The sequence below is a fragment of the Condylura cristata genome, unplaced genomic scaffold, assembly GCF_000260355.1.
Source record: "Condylura cristata isolate star-nosed mole 26May11 unplaced genomic scaffold, ConCri1.0 scaffold00015, whole genome shotgun sequence".
Lineage (NCBI taxonomy): Eukaryota > Metazoa > Chordata > Mammalia > Eulipotyphla > Talpidae > Condylura > Condylura cristata.
In genome coordinates, this window is record NW_004567116.1 from 41,356,845 (window position 1) to 41,374,396 (window position 17,552).

Consider the following 17,552-nt stretch of genomic DNA (forward strand, 5'->3'; position numbering starts at 1 on the left):
CTTAGATCTAAATAGCTCAACACCTTATAATTCATTTGCACAATGTGTTAGTTATTTAATCTTCACAACTCTGTGGGTTAAGAGTATTAATTTTCTTTTCCAAATGAAGAAACACAAATTTAAATGTGTCCAAGTAAGTCTTTGCCTAACTTCAAGTTCTTCCTTCTAAATCTCTCTCCTTTCCTACAAAGTGATAGTTAACACTATGCAAAGTACTATGGGATCGAGGGTTCAGATGAGGAATACATTAATGTCAGTTTTGTGGGAGCTAGGAAAAAATAAGGACGGCTGGGTCTTGAAAATACAGCTTACAAGCAGGCAAATGGGATGAAAGCTACATATGTACTGTTATTGTCATTTTTCATCCCCAAAGTCCCAAAATGCAAAGTCTATAAAAGAGTAAAATATTCTGTCAGCCTCAGCTGGAACTTATGCCATCTGACAGGGAGAGAGCTGGATGTGGAAAAAGCCCCATAAACAATAATGAATTTCCCCATGCTGCACGCCAGCTACCTCACCCTGGCTTTGTAAGTAAGGGCCAAGACATAATGGATTTTTTTGTAACTAGATCTTAGAGCAATTTTAAAGAATTAATCAATACTAAACAAAAGAGATCAATCAAAGAATCTCTGGCTATTTCTAGACTTTTGAGTATACCACTCTCAGAGAAATCCTTATTTGGGGGATCCTAGCACACAGTACTGATTTCCCCCATCTCTAAGAATGGAAGGATGGAGGAAGAAGGCATAGAGATTGGGATGGGATGCATGGGAAAAGTTTCTCATAAGAGATAGAGCTCAACACAAGAACAGAAAACTAATATATTAATATATTAATCATGGCAATGAATATTCATATACAAGTGACTCAGAGTATTAAGTCTGACCTCCTAGCTTCAGTAGACAAGTGTTATCTGCTAAGTCTGCAATATAATTATTTGAAAATTTTATCAGACTTTTTTTTTTTTTTAGTTTACCATGAACTCGGTACAGACTTTCTTAGGGGAAAAATTAGAAAGCAAACTAAAAAGACATTTTTAATACCCCAAATTCTAGTTTGATAGTATTTAACATGCAATATGAGATAGTGGGGAAAGTAATTGAGATTTTTTTAAGTAAATTTTAACCAATATTTAGTGATTTGTTAATAATATACGTTTGAGCAAACCAAGATGTCTATGATCCTCAGTTTCTTATCTCATAAAATGGGAATAACTACCTATCTCACAGAGTTATTGCAGAGACTAAATAAGCACCAAAGAAAGATGTTATTCCTTTTCCTGTTTCAATGATAAGTGGAAATCTGTCTCTACCAATCATTCTATGCACACACAAAAAAAGAGCAGGCTAGATAAAGAGAAATTTTATTTTAACTCTCACAAAAATATATGTGCAAAACATTCCTATATCCTCTCTACAGAGAAATTAAAGCAGCCTAAATAAAGAAAATAACACGTAACTGCTGGCATCAGGTGTATGTGGGCTGGACCTGATGTCTGCCACTTACCTTCAATAAAATCTTGAGGAAATTCCCTTTGCCAGTCTGAGTTTCAACCTCCTTATCCATAAAGTAGACAGTGGTGTCATCTTACTTATTTTGGGCTGGAGAAAACATGTTGATCATCTCATATACTGCCTGGTACTTAAAGCTTTTAAATAGTGTAAGCCTCTGTAAATTTACCATCAACTAACAACTAGCTAGTAAATTATGTTTTTCAAAGGGCTTTTTTATATTCAATATGTTATACTTGTTTCATAATGTTGTCAGCTGGTCACAACTACTATCTCCATTTTACATTTAGAACAAAAAGCACAGATATAAAATTGCTCCCATAAGGTCATGCAGTAACACTGAGACTAAATTACGGTATTTTTTCAAGTTTCATTATTGTCCTTCCCCCCAAGTTACAGCCTGATTAGTCCTATAATTAGTCCTTAGGAATTAAAATGACATCTATGGAAAAAATGTATTCTATAGCCTTATATTTATCTCTCCTAAACACATGAAAAAGTTTTCCCATATTTTCTAGCTTTGATTTAGTTGTATTAAGGGAAGAGAGGGAGGCAGAGAAAATCACTAAAACCTGCAACAACAGAACTGAAAATTGTCTCAAATTAGCAACTGCTGATTCTATCTTGACTCTTGTTTTAGTTTCCCCAAAGTCACCAACCTTTTAATTAAAATTTTTGAAAGTCTGCTTACCAAAATGATGCTTGTTTGATACGTTATTTCTAAATTGAAAAAAAAATAGTAAAGGGCGTTTTCTTCCATTTTTATGATATAGAATTTTTTCAGTCCTATTTTATCACTTCATTCAGCACTGACACCAAGTTGTAAGACCTTTAATTCCTTAAGTAGTTGAACCACATCCTATGTATACCTGAACATCCTGTCCGAGCACAGGACCTGGCACACGGTCCCCTCACTAAGCATTCATAAAAATAAATGAGATAAACAAATGAAGTCAATCTCCCAGGAACAGCTACAAAAGGGAAATCTGGATATGGTATCTTCGAACTAATAAGAAAGTGAAAGAAACAGAACTTTGTAAGAGCTTTGTAAGGAAGAGAAACCTTGTGTGGAGTCAAACAGGCCCTTGTATGGCTTTTCAAGTGTCACTAGAGAAGACAAAAACCACAGGAGATCCGGAAGAGACAGCTTCAAGTTAAAAGCTTCAAGAAATTAGGGTGTTTATTTAGACTTACAAAACCAAGTTGCAAATTTCCAAGAAATAATACCAGACTAAGATATTTTGACAGCAGTTTTCAAATCTTAGCGAAAAGAACAAAAGGCAAAAAATTCTGTAGATTTTGGTGAAAAAGACAGTAGTAAAAAGCAAGAAAAGCTCAGTCTAAAATAAATCTCCAGAAAGCTAGAATCCACTTGGAATTTACATATTGGAGTGTGGTTCCTCTTCACTTTGATAACTATCCGTGACTAAAACCCCAATGAAGCAGCTGATCATAAATGGAAATAAACATTTTATGTTTCTCATTCAACAAATGTTTCAGGACTATATGAGTCACAACTGAGCTATATGCAATCACTATTCTAGGCACTGGGATTATACTCATGACAAAACTCCCTGCTTTCAGGAAGCTTTCCTCATAAAAAGATAAATGATTGATGGAATGTAGTGTAGTAGGATGAGGAATGAAATGTCAGGTGGTAAGTGCTATGCAAAAAGGGAAAAGTCAAGAAATTATCTTATCAAGAGCCTATCTTTTAAAGTTGTGGTTCCCAAACTTTGACAAGTATTAGAATCAACTGGAGGATTTGTTAAAGCAGAGATTTGAGAAGCCCAACTCTAGAGTTTTTTGTTTGTAGGTCTGGGATGGGACCAATACTTCAGCAACTCTACCACATTCCCACATTATGTTGATACTGCTGGTCCAGGAGCCACACAGATAGCAGGTGGGAGGTCAGCATTCCTGGCAGAAAAAGCAGCTCATGCTGAAGAAGAGATGAGAAAAAGCATGGCAGGGGAATTATATAAAGTGAATCTGCAAAGGTAGGCAGAAACCTGGTTTTTGAGAGCACTTCTTATTCAGGCTAAAGTTTGAAAAGCTATCTTTAAGGAATGTGGGGGAGCCCCGGAGGGAGTGGGGGAAGGGTAAGGGTAAGGTTGCAGGGGGGCAAACTTGGAAGCCAATTTGCAACTTCCAAAAAAAAAAGGCCCCCCAATCAAAAAAAAACGCTTCCTCTAAGTCTAGTATATAACCTCAGAACCTGTGCTTAGTAAATGTTTATTGAATTGAAATGAACAAGCCTTTCCTCAAGTGCTGTTTTAGGGTGAGAGACAGGTCACCACCTTCCCTGAAGGACTCACTTTAGCCAGGTGGCCAGGAGAAGACTTGTAAAACAGGTCCAACAGCTTCAATCATCGTACAATACTCCCAGTAAACTAGAGTCCCCCAGAGATTAGGGCAGGCCTTCATTGTTTACAGTCTACCTCACCCACTAGACCTTGAGCTCTCTGAAACAGGTAATGTCTTACTAGACCTTGAATACCCATATCCCTAGCAAGAGACCTGAAACAGGGTAGCTCCCCAGACTCCAATAATATTAAGAAATTGAAAGACTGAATAAGCAAATTTACCAGGTGGAACCATGAACTCATGGACTAGGTTATGGATGAGGTTCAGGGGATATTTCACAAAATCCTTTTTGAGAAGCAGATGAGATGAGGTGGGTTTCCGATGGGCTTGAGATGAGGTGGTTTTCCGATGGGCTTGAATTACAACTCCCAAATAGGAATCAAAAATGTTATAAGTAAGTACTATGGTGGAAATGAAGAGAATCAGCTCCGTGGGGAGAGTCAGTTCAGCCTTAGACCAAAGACTTGAGGGTGGGAAGGGAGGCTTCAGTGGAGATTTGAAAGATGAGTAGGTACTTGCTCCCAGCCTGTTTCTAGGGCATAACTTTTAAGCCTGGAAGTGACCTGCTCAAGGTTGCACAGGAATAGGTGAAGTGTAGGGATCTGTGTAATTGTTCCCACTTTCTCCTGATATAGGTGAAAGAAAACCCAGGAACCAGGAGGCAAAATTCAACATTTTTCTCAGGAACAACTGTTAAAATAAAGGCTAAAATTTTCGTTGGTAATCATAGTACCTCCCCTTCATCACTCACAGTTCTAGAGGGAATATGTAAAACAGTTACTCAAGTGCTTTAACAAAACAATCACTTTGCTCCCGACACGCACAAACCCAAACTTCTCAAACATTCTTCCAAAACACACCCAGCAATGTTTGCTGTTAAAAATACTCCAGATTGTAAAGGTTATCATAATCATGTCTCCTGAAATGGAATAATGGACATAACATAATTTTCCTTTCTGTTTTGAACTTCACAAATTAGAGTATTCGAGTTGGGGGAGGGGCTGCATACGTGAAGCATTACCCAGCCGTATTTTGCAATGAGTGAAACCCTGTGAGTGATGCTCCACGCCTGGACAGGGGTGATTCCGCCCCTCCCAACCCCCCCAAAATAAACACGGCACCACTTTGCAAGGTTTCCCGGTCGCTGATCGAGATCCGCAGCGGAAGGCTGTAAAGTTCGGGAAGTGGCTCCCCACCGACCTGTGGGGGTCCCCCTGGCCCTCCCTCGCCCTGCCCTTCCCGCGGGCCCTCCTCCCTTCCCCCGGGCCCCGGCGCCGCGACCCGCAGCCACGCTGGTGAGTGGACAGGGGGCCTTTGTTGGTCCAGAGGAGGCAGCCAGCCCCGCGGGCAGCGCCCCGCCTCGCCTCGCCTCGCTCACCTGGCGCCCGGGCCGCCCGGCTCCAGACGAGCAATGAATGGGCCACGGGACACACACCCCCACCGCGCGCCGCCTCCCTGCCCCGCGCCGCAGCCCCGCAGCCCGCGACGCCAGGGTACCGTGGGGCGCGAGGCCGCCGCTCACCTTCCGCGCTCGCTCGGTTCCCCTCGGCTCCTCCTCCTCCTCCTCCACCGGCTGGTTGTGGCCCAGCCCGAGAGAGCGCGCGTGTGCGCGAGCGGCAGCTTCACTTTCTCCCTCCCGCCGCCGCCGCCGCCGCGCTCCCGTGCCGGGGAGTCCCCTCTGGACAAGGGGATCTGCGAGGAGGCGACGGTGAGGGGGGCGGGAAGGAGCCTGGAGAGGCGAGGGAAGGGGGCGCAGTGGGGGGCGGGGATGCGGGGGAGCTAGGCGGCCTCTGGGGGAGGAGGTGAGGAGACAGAGAGTTCTTTGAGACCGAGAGCGCGCGGCGCTCCAGACGGAGGGATGAGGGTCTGAGGGCAAAGCGTCTGTGGAGCGGGACCGCAGAGCAGGCGAGGGAGGTGACGCGGAGGCGCAAAGGACGAGCAGAGGGGGAGGGACACTCGCGAGGGGGCGGGAGACCCGTGAGGGGGCGTCTGCTGTTGCCCGGCACCTCGGACTCCAGCTGCAGCCGCGGCCCCCGCCTCCCCTGCCCGCTGCCTCGCTATTGTCAGGCTCAGGGCCCGGCCCCACGGTCGCTCCCACCGGCCCCCCGCCCTCGCCTCCGCCCCCGCCCCCGCCCCCTTCCCTGCCCCCGCGAAGCGGCGGCGCCGGTGGAAACCGCCCGCCCCGCCTCCCGCAGGTGGGAGGGGGCGGGGAGAGATGGCCAGACCCACGTGAGTGGGGCCAACCCGGGCGAGGGGCAGGGCGAGCGCCTGTGCTGACGTCATCGGCGCATGACGACAGAGATTGGGAATCACCCAGCTGCCGTGTGACGTCATTCTCCCAGATCTAGGCTCGCCCGCAGGCTCTCCCACCACATGCTCCTTTGACGCTACCTGTTTCCAGCAAGGTTTGGGTACGATTTTTGCGGAAGTCAGTGATGTTGTCTGGATGGGTCAAAGGCGGCTAATCCCCAAGTCTTTGGTCTTCAGATTGCAAAGCACCAGACTATCTGCTAATGCATTTCAAAAAGTTGGATTTGAAAATTACCCATCTCCTGACAACTCAGACATTTTTGTAGGGAGCAGGGCAGAGAAATGATAATAGAGGTTTAACTGATTTTGAACTGGCATGGAGGAGTGGCTCTTTCTGGTTTTATCCTACTACACGGACTACATTCAACCCAAAACAGTTGTATTCCTGAGCTCAGTTTTTGTATTTCCCAGTGCTTCCTGGACAGTACCACTTACACACACACACACACACACACACATCGTATCTCAAATTACACATGTCCAAAACTAAGACAGCCTTGGTGGCAAAGTCTGGAATCTGACTTCATATACCAGTTGTGCAAATTCAGTAATAGGATCTTAATATTTCTAAGCCACAATTTCTCCTTAATAATAAGTTGTAAGGTGTGTGCTTTATTTGATCTCTTTAAGCTTCCTTTTTTACCATAATAAAAGTAACTACAATTTAGCATGTATTAAGCCCTTTGGAATGTAAACTATTCCTATAACCAGTTTTCCCCAGACTTGTGACTGTATTAATTCCTGGTCTCAGTGAATAATAGTAACTGCAATCTAGCAGCCCCCTAAACCAGAAATCTGGAATTACCCACTCGTCCTCTCTGAATACCCATATCATATTTGCCACTGAGTCCTGTAAAGTGCCCTAAATATTTATCAAATTCTTGCCCTTCTCTTCTGGACAACGGGAGCAGGTCTTAGGTTCTCCAAAGCCAACTCACTTTTCTTACTAACCAATAGTAACCTTTCAAGAGCACAAACCTGACAATGCCCTCCACTATTTATAGTGCCTTCAGGATAAAGATCACTCCTTAACTTCACACTGTACAACCTTGGTGCTTATCCCAGCATTTCTAGCTCTATCTCATATCAGATGTCTTTTGCTCCAGCCACCCTGAAATACTAGTTAGTGTTCTTTGAATACTATACATTTCATTATGTATCTGAGTTCTTCTCTTTTTATTTCACTGGCCAATACTTATTCATTCTAGAAAGCCCAGATCAAATGTCAGGTTCATGTATTCATTCACAACTTCTAAAATCCCTTTTTTACTTCCCTGCCTTTTATGGCACATAGCAAACTGTATAATAAGTATAATTAGGTAGCTGAGCTCCTTGAAACCAAGTCATATTCCATATGTCCATATCCCCAGTATTTAGAATAGTGCTTGGCACAGTAGAAATCAATATGTCATAAAAGTGGATTTAATAATTGCGCATATATGCTTACTATGTGCCAGATACTGCTATAAGCACTATCTCCTGTAAGCCTCTTACTGTCCTATAAGATAAACTCTGTTATTTCTGCATTTTATTGATAAGGAAACTGAAGCACAAAGGGAATAAAAAACCCAAGCCTTACTCCAGTAAATAAAACCCAAATTGTTTTTGTATGGTCTCTGTGGCAAGCAGAATAATGGCTTCCTAAAAATGTTTATATCCTAATGCCCAGAAACTATAAATATGTTGTTGTCTTCCATGGCAAAGGGACTTTGGAGGTGTCATTAAATTAAGGGATGTGTGCTAGAGAAGTTATTCAGAATTACCCAGGTAGGTTCAATGTGATCACAAGAAGCCTGAAAGGTGGAAGGGGGAAAGCAGAAGAGTGAGGAGGAAGAGGAAGCCAACTAGACTAGGGAAAGGTCTGATAGAAGATGTGACTGCAAGTGAGAAGCACTCCACCCACCCTTTGAAATCAGAGCAACCAGCTAAGGAATATAAATGGATTCCAGAAGCTGGCAAGAAAACAGAGCCTTCCTTAACCCTCCAGAAAAGAACAGAGCCCCGCCAACACTTTGATTTTTGCCCACTGACACCTTTTCAGACTTCTAAACAACATAATTGTGAAATAATGAGTATGTATTATTTTAAGCCACTATAGTGTGAGTCTTTTACAGCAACAATAGGAAACAAATCTCAATTCAAGGCTGACCACTCTGTACCAACAAGTCAGAGGGCTTCTGTTGCAAGGCTCTCAGTTACTTTCATCTAAAGGTCCTCACCCCAAGGACTCCTCTCCCAGCCTACCGATAACCTCACTTAACATAACACAACAGTCAAGGGGGGCCTCTCAGTGGCACAAGGGGTTAAAGCTCAGCACCATGAAACCATCCTCAGCCACTGCAGTTCCCCTGCCTGGGAGTATCCAGACCTCTCCAGACCAGCCCCAGCTGCTTCCCCTCAGCAGTGTATGTTCTCTACTCTGTCTAATAAATCCCTCACCTCCCACACTTTTGGTCTGTACCCCAGGTCCTATATGCATAAATAAGTAAATCTTTAAAACACATACACAGTCAAGGAACCTCTGCCACCCTAAAGATTATATTCTGGGCTTAATTTCACAATTCTACTTTTTAGCTACAAAAGAAAGTTTTTTTTAGTCCTTCAAATGAGTATTTAGAAACTCTTTAGTTTTTAGTTTTAGTCCTTATGGACTTCATACCATGTCCTGAATAAATAAGTGGATGACCTGAGCCTGAAACTCTCTTTCCTCAAGGATTTTAAGATAGCTAACAAGGGCTCTCCCTGGTGGCTCAATCAGTGAAAGCCTACCACAACTTCACCAGGAGTTCCATCCCCAGCCAGGGAGTTGACCCACCTGGCACAGCAGACTGCTCCTGTCTCTCCCACTGCTCCCCTCAGCAGTGTACTTCATCAATCTGTCTGTTCTGCTCTCCACTCTGTCTCTGGTGAATCCTCTCACCACACCTACACCTCTGGCCTGTCCACCAGTTCTGTATGCATAAATAAAAAAGTTAAAAATCTTTAAAAAAATTATGATGCCTAACAAAATTTACTCAATTCCACAAAATTAATCATTATCCACCTCCCAGTCAAGTGCTACAGTGTACATTCTCAGTGGGATGAGAGCGCTCCCAAGGAAGCAAAATTTGTTCAACCCTAAGGGATAATCTTTTCCTTAGTACTTAACTTCTCTGGAAGTTTTTGATTTTGGTTTTTGTGTGCTTGGGTGTTTTTGTTTTTGTTTTTAATAAAACTGACATAATCAAATATAACTAATGTTGTCCCTGTCACTACCCAAAAAAAAAACAAACAAACAAAAAAACTGACACATGACACAATGGCAAGATTGTGGCAGAGTAAAGACAATGGGCTCCTCTTCTCCACATATTAATGACCAGAACACACCTTAACGAAGACAACAACCCCTGAATGGACGACTATAATGTCAGGTGTGTCCGCTTGGCCAAAGGGATAGGAGAAACTGTGATTAAAGAGTGTTTGGAGGGATTCCAGGGTCGTGTAATGCATAAGAGTAACAGGCAGCTACTATACAGAGCCTCTGTGGACTTGGTAAAACAAGGGATCATGCCTGCACCGGAGACTTTAAAACCAAAGGACTATACTGGAAAGACAAGGGCACAGAATCAGTGTACGGGATGAAGGGAACACCACCCCCATAATAGAGGATTCTATCGTGACTCGGTGTATAGTGTGTAATTGTTCTACACTCAATCACTTGAGCCTGTGGCCCCCAAACAAGAGCAGCTGGAGACTGAACTGGCAAGGAGGGCTAGATCAGATCACCTATAACTCCTTGTAAAGAGGCTATTATTTGCAGCCTGCAGATGTGTTACATGAAACACCTGCCTTACCTCTCCCTGGTGCCAAAACTGAGGTAACAACCAAACAGTATACTGTCATTAAAGAGAGTTCAAAGCACCTGGCTCTTACCCACAGAATAAAGCACCCCAGGGCAAAACTTCTATTCAAAAAGAAAAACAAAAAACAACCGATATACTGGCTTGTGACCCACTTGCAGCTATAAACCTCTCTTGATTCTATATATTGTGCAACTACAGCTTAGAAGTTGAAGCTGACAGGAGATTGTTCATGACATTTTAGCTGAGGAGCTGGCCTAGGAGAGGGGTCACTGAATATGCCTACTGCCCCTAGGGAAGTGCCTGTAACACTGAAGGAAGCTTGAATTCTTGGTGCTCACTGGAAGCGACTTTTGTATCCTACTGCTCTAGTTCCTCCCCACTATCTTCAGTCTGTGAAATAATAGACACCCCAAAATGCTGGGTAAAATAGCTAGGATTCTAGCCAGTTACTTGTAAGTGAAGTATAAAGTCAATTTATCAAGAAAAGGAAACTCCATTTCCCAACACATAAAAAATTTCAAAATGAAGTCAAAAGATCATACCATAAGTGCTGACGTTGAAAGAACAAAATCCAAGAGGAGTCTCAATCCATCAGGACTGCACAATCATCTGATAAGGTGTTCAAGGTAACAGTGATAACCATGTTTGCTGGTTTAAGAAAAGCATAGATCATAGATCAAAAACAGAAATACAGGGCCCTCCCTGGTGGCACCACGGGTTAAAGCGCAGCACTGTGAAGCTGTCCACAGCCACGGCGGCAGGCCTTCTCTCCCGGCCAGGGACCTGACCACATGGCTGGCGGATTTGTCCTGTCCCACCCTCAGCAGTGTATCTAAGTCAAACCCCCTATCCTGCTTCCCACTCTGTCTGGTGAATCTTCTCACCCCCGCCCCCCCAACACCTCTAGCATGTATCCAGTTCTTATATGCATAAATAAATAAATCCTTTAAAAAAACAGAACAGGAGTACAATAAAGATACAAAAAACATGAGGTTGCTACAAACAGAATAAATGGGTAAAAAATACTATAACTGAATTTAAAAATACAATAGAGGATATCAATAGTAGACAAATACAAGTAAGGGATATAATCAGTGACCTTGAATATACAGTGGTAGAGAAAGCACATAAAATAATGAGGAAAAAATTTTTTTTTTTTTTTAAAGATTTATTTATTCATACAGAACTGGGGTACAGGCCAGAGGCTCAGGGACGGTGAGAGGCTTCACCAGAGACAGAGTGGGGAGCAGAACAGGCAGATTGACGAAGTCCACTGCTGAGGGGAGCAGCGGGCGGGTCAGGAGAGGTCTGGCTCGCCATGTGGTCTCCTCCGGGGCAGGCGGCAGGCGGGAATCGAACTCATGCGGAAGTGGCTTCAGATTCTCAGTGCTGTGCTTTAACCCGCTGCGCCACCAGGGAGGGCCGAGGAAAAAATTTTTAAAGATTTATTTATGCATACAGAACTGGGGTATAGGCCAGAGGTGCAGGAGTGGTGAGAGGATTTGCCAGAGACAGAGTGGGGAGCAGAACAGGCAGAATAATGAAGTACACTGCTGAGGGGAGCAGCGGGTGAGACCGGAGAGGTCTGCTGCGCAGATGAGTCACCTCTGGGGCAAGGATCAAACTCAGCCTGAACTCGGACTGAAGCGACCACAGCCACCTTGCAGTGCTGTGCCACCAGGGAGGGCCCGAGAAAAACTTTTTAATGAAACAATATAAGAACTCTGGAATAATTTTAAGAGAAATAGTATCTGCACCATGAGAACCTGAGAAGGTGGACAGAAAAAGGAAGGCATCGGACATTTACTTAAAGAAATATTAGCTAAAAAAACACCTTAATCCAAGAAAGGAAGGTGAAATCCTGATCCAAAAGACACAAAGAATCAGAAACAAAATGATACCAAACAGACATACCCTGAAATACATTATAATTAAATGGTGGAAAGCTAACTGGCAAGGAAAGAAACCTATAAGGAAACTTTTATTAAACTCTCCATGGATTCTCAGTGGAAACCTTGCAGACTAGAAGGGAATGGCAGAAAATTACTCAAGGAGATTTCTAACCTAGAGTACTTTATGACACCAGACTGCCATTTAAGACAGAAGGAAATGTAAAAGTACTTCACAGCAAAACAAAAACCAATATATCAGCACCAAGCCACACTTGAAAAAAATACTGAAGGGGCTAATATAAAGCAACAACAAAATTAATCCAGAGGTAATAGATACCTAAATTATATAATATAAAGGAAGATGAAAGTAAAAATATGGCCCATCAGAACAAGTTTGAGGTGAGTAATCCCTACCAGGGATTACTGTAGTCTGGGCATGGTGATAAAGGGCTATAAAGATACGTAATATGATCCCTGTTCTCAAAATGTTAACCATCCAAAAACAATAAATAGTACCATTGAAAATTCCTAGCCAAAATCATAATTTTTTAAAAAATTTATTTATTCATATAGAACTGGGGTACAGGCCAGAGATGCGGAGGGTAACAGGATTCACCAGAGACAGAGTGGGGAGCAGAACAGGCAGATGGACGAAGTACACTGCTGAGGGGAGCAGCGGGCGGGTCAGGAGAGGTCTGCCTCGCCATGTGGATCTCTCCAGGGCAGGCGGGAATGGAACTCATGCAGAAGTGGCTTAAGCTTCTTAGTGCTGTGCTTTAACCCGCTGCACCACCAGGGAGGGCCCCAAAATCATAACTTTTACATAGATCTGTATAGTCCTTAATAATTTACTAAACATTTCACTTCTCCCTTGATACTTAGCCCTGAGAAGAAGCTAGAGCAAAAGACATCCTCATTTCGCAGATGGGGAAATTCAAATCCAGAGTGGAATGCAACTTTTCAAAATGCATAGACCAGCTACATTTTATAATCATGTAGTCATTCACTAGGAGCATAGCTGGTCCTTGGAGAGGCCTAAGGAGAGCTCATAATTTTTTTTTAACTGCTGCTTTTAGTAAGAAATACAACTTGCCTATATAATGAAATAAGTTTTGTACTACTGTGCAATGTACCCTGATATTTTCTATTCTAGTCTATATCATTTCATTTTATACCAGCCTCCTAAATGTTCCTAAGTTGTGGTATCCTGTGTTGGATCCTGGAACAGAAAAAGCACATTAGTGAAAGATTATGAGATGATAAAATCTCATATCTAGTTGATAAGATCTACAATCTAGTTGATAATATTGTACCAATGTTAATCTCTAAGTAACGGCTATGTAAAATGGTACCATCAAGGGAAAGTGGGAAACGAATATTCAGCAACTTTTTGATGCATCCTTGCAACTTATCTGTAAATCAAAAATTATTTTAACAGAAAAAAATTAATTAAAAAAGCAAAAATTTCTAGTATGAACTTTTTCAACTAATCGTGTGACACATAAGTAGGTTGTAATTCATACTTTGTTTTTAAGATGTATTTATTTATGCACACAATAACTGGGGTACAGACCAGAGGTACAAAGGATGAAAGACCATCAGAAACAGAGTCCGGGGCAGAACAGGAAGATCTACTGAAATACATTGCTGAGGGGAGCAGTGGGTAGGTCAGGAGAGGTCTGGTGTGCCATGTGCATAGGCTCCCTGGCCAGGGATCAAATTCGTGCTGCAGTAGCTGTGGAGAGCTTCACAGTGCTGTGTTTTAACCCTTTGCACCACCAGGAAGGGCCCTGTAATTCACACTTTACATGTGACAAAGTTACAACACAGCCTTTGACAAGATATTCCTCTGCTTTGGGCCTCATGTTCTCACCTTACGACAGGAGGATTAGATTGAATGGTCCTAATTCCCCTTTCAGGACTTGCCTTCTACAGTCTCATAAATTATTCACTATTGTTTTCATTCAAAGAAGAGATAAGATAGAGAACAGTAAACATTACCCACTTCACCAGAACTATGCCCACTGCCACTATTTCACCAAGTCAACTTGGACAAATTACTTTGTTTCCAGGGCCTTAGTTTCCTCATCTGGAATATAAAGATTGAGCTGGATTTTGCACATAATGATTTTATGCTGATGGTAGCTATGAATTGCAACTTTCAGAATCTACCTAAAAAAAAGATTTACAACTTTCAGAATGATGAATGTTCTGAATCTCTGAGAAAATAACAAGATTGTATTTGTTGATGTTCTTTGCTCCATGTGTTCTCAGGGCCATCTTGCGTTAAAATGAATGTTTTAGTTTTTACAAAATATCATACTGATTTTAGGCAAAGCAATTTCCAAACTCATTGCACAGTTTACAACCAGATTGCACTGATTTGCAGAGTTGCCAAAAACTGGGGAATGGCAAATATCAATGATGTGGCAGCTGCTAAATGCTCAGTTGCTTCAGAACTTTTCACCTTTTATTCATCAAATGGCAGAGCACACCAAGTTCAATTCCCCACCAGGAAGGTGACCCACATGGTGCAGTAGACCCCTCCTGTCTTGCCTCCCCTCAGCAATGTATTTCAGTCAATCTGCCTATTCTGTTCCCCTCTCTGTCTCTGGTGAATCCTCTCACCTACCCAGACACGCCTCTGACCTGTAACCCACTTCTTGTATGCATAAATAAATAAATCTTTTTTCAAAAAGCATAAGCATTACATTAATTAAAAATGGAAAGGATTGGGCCCTCCCTGGTGGCACAGTGGGTTAAAGCACAGCACTGAGAAGCTAAAGCCACTTCCACATGAGTTCGATTCCCGCCTGCCCCGGAGGAGACCACATGGCGTGGCAGACCTCTCCTGACCCGCCCGCTGCTCCCCTCAGCAGTGTACTTCATAGATCTACCTGTTCTGCTCCCCTCTCTGTTTCTGGTGAAGCCTCTCACCGCCCCTGAGCCTCTGGCCTGTACCCCAGTTCTGTATGCACAATAAATAAATCTTTAAAAAAAAAAATGGAAAGGATTAACCATCAAGATGAAACTTGAGTGATAAAAAAATTGGGGAAAAGTATTGGTCTTGTATAGCAAAGGAGGAATCAATACATATTAAGAACAGGAAAAAGACAGGAAGAAAATGTATACACATAATAACAAACATATAAGGAAATCAGGTGTGGTTACAGTGGTAAGAATACATGAAAACTTGTAATGATATTTGAAAAGATGCTTGATATCACTAGTCATTATGGAAATGAAGTTAAAATATGATGAAATAGCACCTTATACTTAACTAGAATCTAAAATATTTTTTAAAACTAGCCAAAAGAAGTGTTGGTAAGAAAATTGAAAGATAGAATTCTCAAATCCTATTAAGTGTATATGTAAACATTTATAACTATAAAATGTATACTATTGAAAGATTGGAAAAGACTTTCTTCAAAAAAAAATAGTTGGGAGGGTCCACCCCTAAGGCTGTTGAAGTCAGGGGATGTTTAAACCCATCAGCCCCCACCCTCAGTGGCCCTCCCTCCCCATCCCACACAAGAGAAGGGGAAGCACGCAGGGTTCTGAGAGGTAAGATCTGTGAGGGGCAGCATCTGTCCAGAACTTTCTGGATCTGGCATGTGTGAACATGGTTGGGCCAGAGTTAAGCAGACAGCCACCCAAGGAGCAGAGCCAGAGTTCAGGACTGAGGCAAGATCCCAATTTCTCCACAATGGCAGCATGCATGGTCCGTTGGTGCATGATCCCAGGTCCTGCTTTCCTGGCACAGCTGCCGACCAACACCGAGGTATTTGTGTGCAGGGCCCAAAAAGCATCACTGCAATATCTGGAGGATGTAGACCTGAAAAACTGAAGACGGAACCAAGGACTTTCAATACAAAGGAATTCTGGAAAAAGATGGGGCTGCAATGAAGCAGGAGGCCAGTCTATAGCCGTGCGGATCCGTCTTTCCTGAAGTCCAAGTTGCACGAGCCGAGTGGGCCTGTCTATCCAGTGGTGAAGAAGCAGGTCATAACTCAAGTGAAAGATTTCCAACCTTACTTCAAAGGTGAAATCTTCCTGGATAAAATAAGATTCTACGGTCCTCAAAGGCGGGAGACAACGTTTATGGGACTTAGCCATCAGGGTGTCTCCTTTAACTTCCTCTGGGCAGAGAATGGAGGCTTCCTGGGAAATCTGGAAGGGGAAGGCTTTGTTCTTGGTTGACTGTTTGTAGTTGGATCAGGAGACTACAGCATTCGCCTCAAGCACCAAGACAAAGAATTTGGAAGCAAAGTAAACCCAGTTTCTGTTCTGGAAGCTGCTAGAAAATCAAACCACAGACTTTGGCCTCAAAACAAAAATGGTTATGTGAAGCTTCCCAGTTCACAGAACTAGGGGCACTCAGCCATGTTTAAGAGGTGTGTTATGTTTCCACTTAGAGCCATAAGGAGTTAGAAACACATTTATGCCACATTCTCGGTATAAAACATTAATATATTTCAATATTGTACTCTGTTTAAGTCCAATAAGGTAAGTTCCCCTCCCCCAAGAAAAAGTATGATAAAAATTAAAATAACTAGTGAGGGTTATTTCAGCTAAAACCTAGAAAATAAGATGTTGCCCCTCCTACATACATATGGTACTTAAGCACTGTTATTTGAAATGAGTTTCATTTTCTTCAGAAATATAAGAAAAATTTGATGATTGCCTTGAAGATGAAAGATATAAGTAATATAATTTCAAAGTAATAGTAATGTAAAGGAATTGATATAGCTCTGGTTAGCTTGATAAAAGCAAATTATAAAGCTTTAAAAAAGTCTGGAAGTATCTTAAAAACTTAAATGTACACCCACCAATGAATCAGTCACTTCAATCTTAGATATTCACTGAAGAGAAAGTATATAAAAGCCTATATCCATGAAAGCCTTATAAATATTCATAAATATTCGTAATAGCCTTATTTGTAATGGTCAAACACTAGAGATAAGCTTTTTTGGAGATATTAGGGTTCTTGATGAGGGTAATGGCACCACAGGTATAGACATACATAAACTTATCAAGTTGTACAAATGTCCATCAGCAAATGGACACATGAATTGTGGACTACTACTCAGCAATGAAAAGGAGTGAACAAATAATAATTCTCAATGTAAATAAGCTAAGTGAAAGAAGCCAGACAAAAAAGAATATAATAGTATATGATTTCAATTATGTGAAATTCTATAGTGACAGAAAGGAGATCAGTAGTTGCATTACAATGAAGAGAATGGGAGATAGAGATTGCAAACAGTATAAAAAACTGTTGTTTTTGGGGATGGATTGTTTACAAGCCTAGTTGTGGAGATGACATCACATATAGAAGTTACATAGAAAGAGAGCAAAGTGCTAACACCAAATTGTGTATTTAAAATAGGTTTATTTAAAGATTTATTTAAAAAATTAACTATTAATAACATACTAAGATAATAACAAATGTATCAACATATAACCATTGCATTTTTTATAGTTTATAGGCATGTTTTAGTTATTATATTTTAATATTTATATGATAGAACTATAGACAATTTAGAAAATATAAATGGAATATTTTAAATAAACCAAATTATTTTAAATAAACCAAATTTATTTTACTACTATCATTAGTGTAAAAAGTT

At 41.8% G+C, this 17,552-nt stretch overlaps 1 protein-coding gene and 1 pseudogene across 1 annotated transcript in view; one reads left to right on the forward strand and one right to left on the reverse strand.

Moving 5' to 3' along the window:
- PAK1 (p21 protein (Cdc42/Rac)-activated kinase 1) overlaps positions 1-5,636 on the reverse strand; it is a 139,666-nt gene extending 134,030 nt beyond the window's left edge. Inside the window, exon 1 of the mRNA XM_004683232.2 lies at positions 5,401-5,636. The gene's annotated coding sequence lies outside the window, so the exon portion shown is untranslated. The remainder of the gene's footprint in view (positions 1-5,400) is intronic.
- A 9,908-nt stretch (positions 5,637-15,544) lies between these two features.
- On the forward strand, positions 15,545-16,313 carry LOC101619684 (annotated as a pseudogene).
- The last annotated feature ends 1,239 nt before the right edge of the window (positions 16,314-17,552 follow it).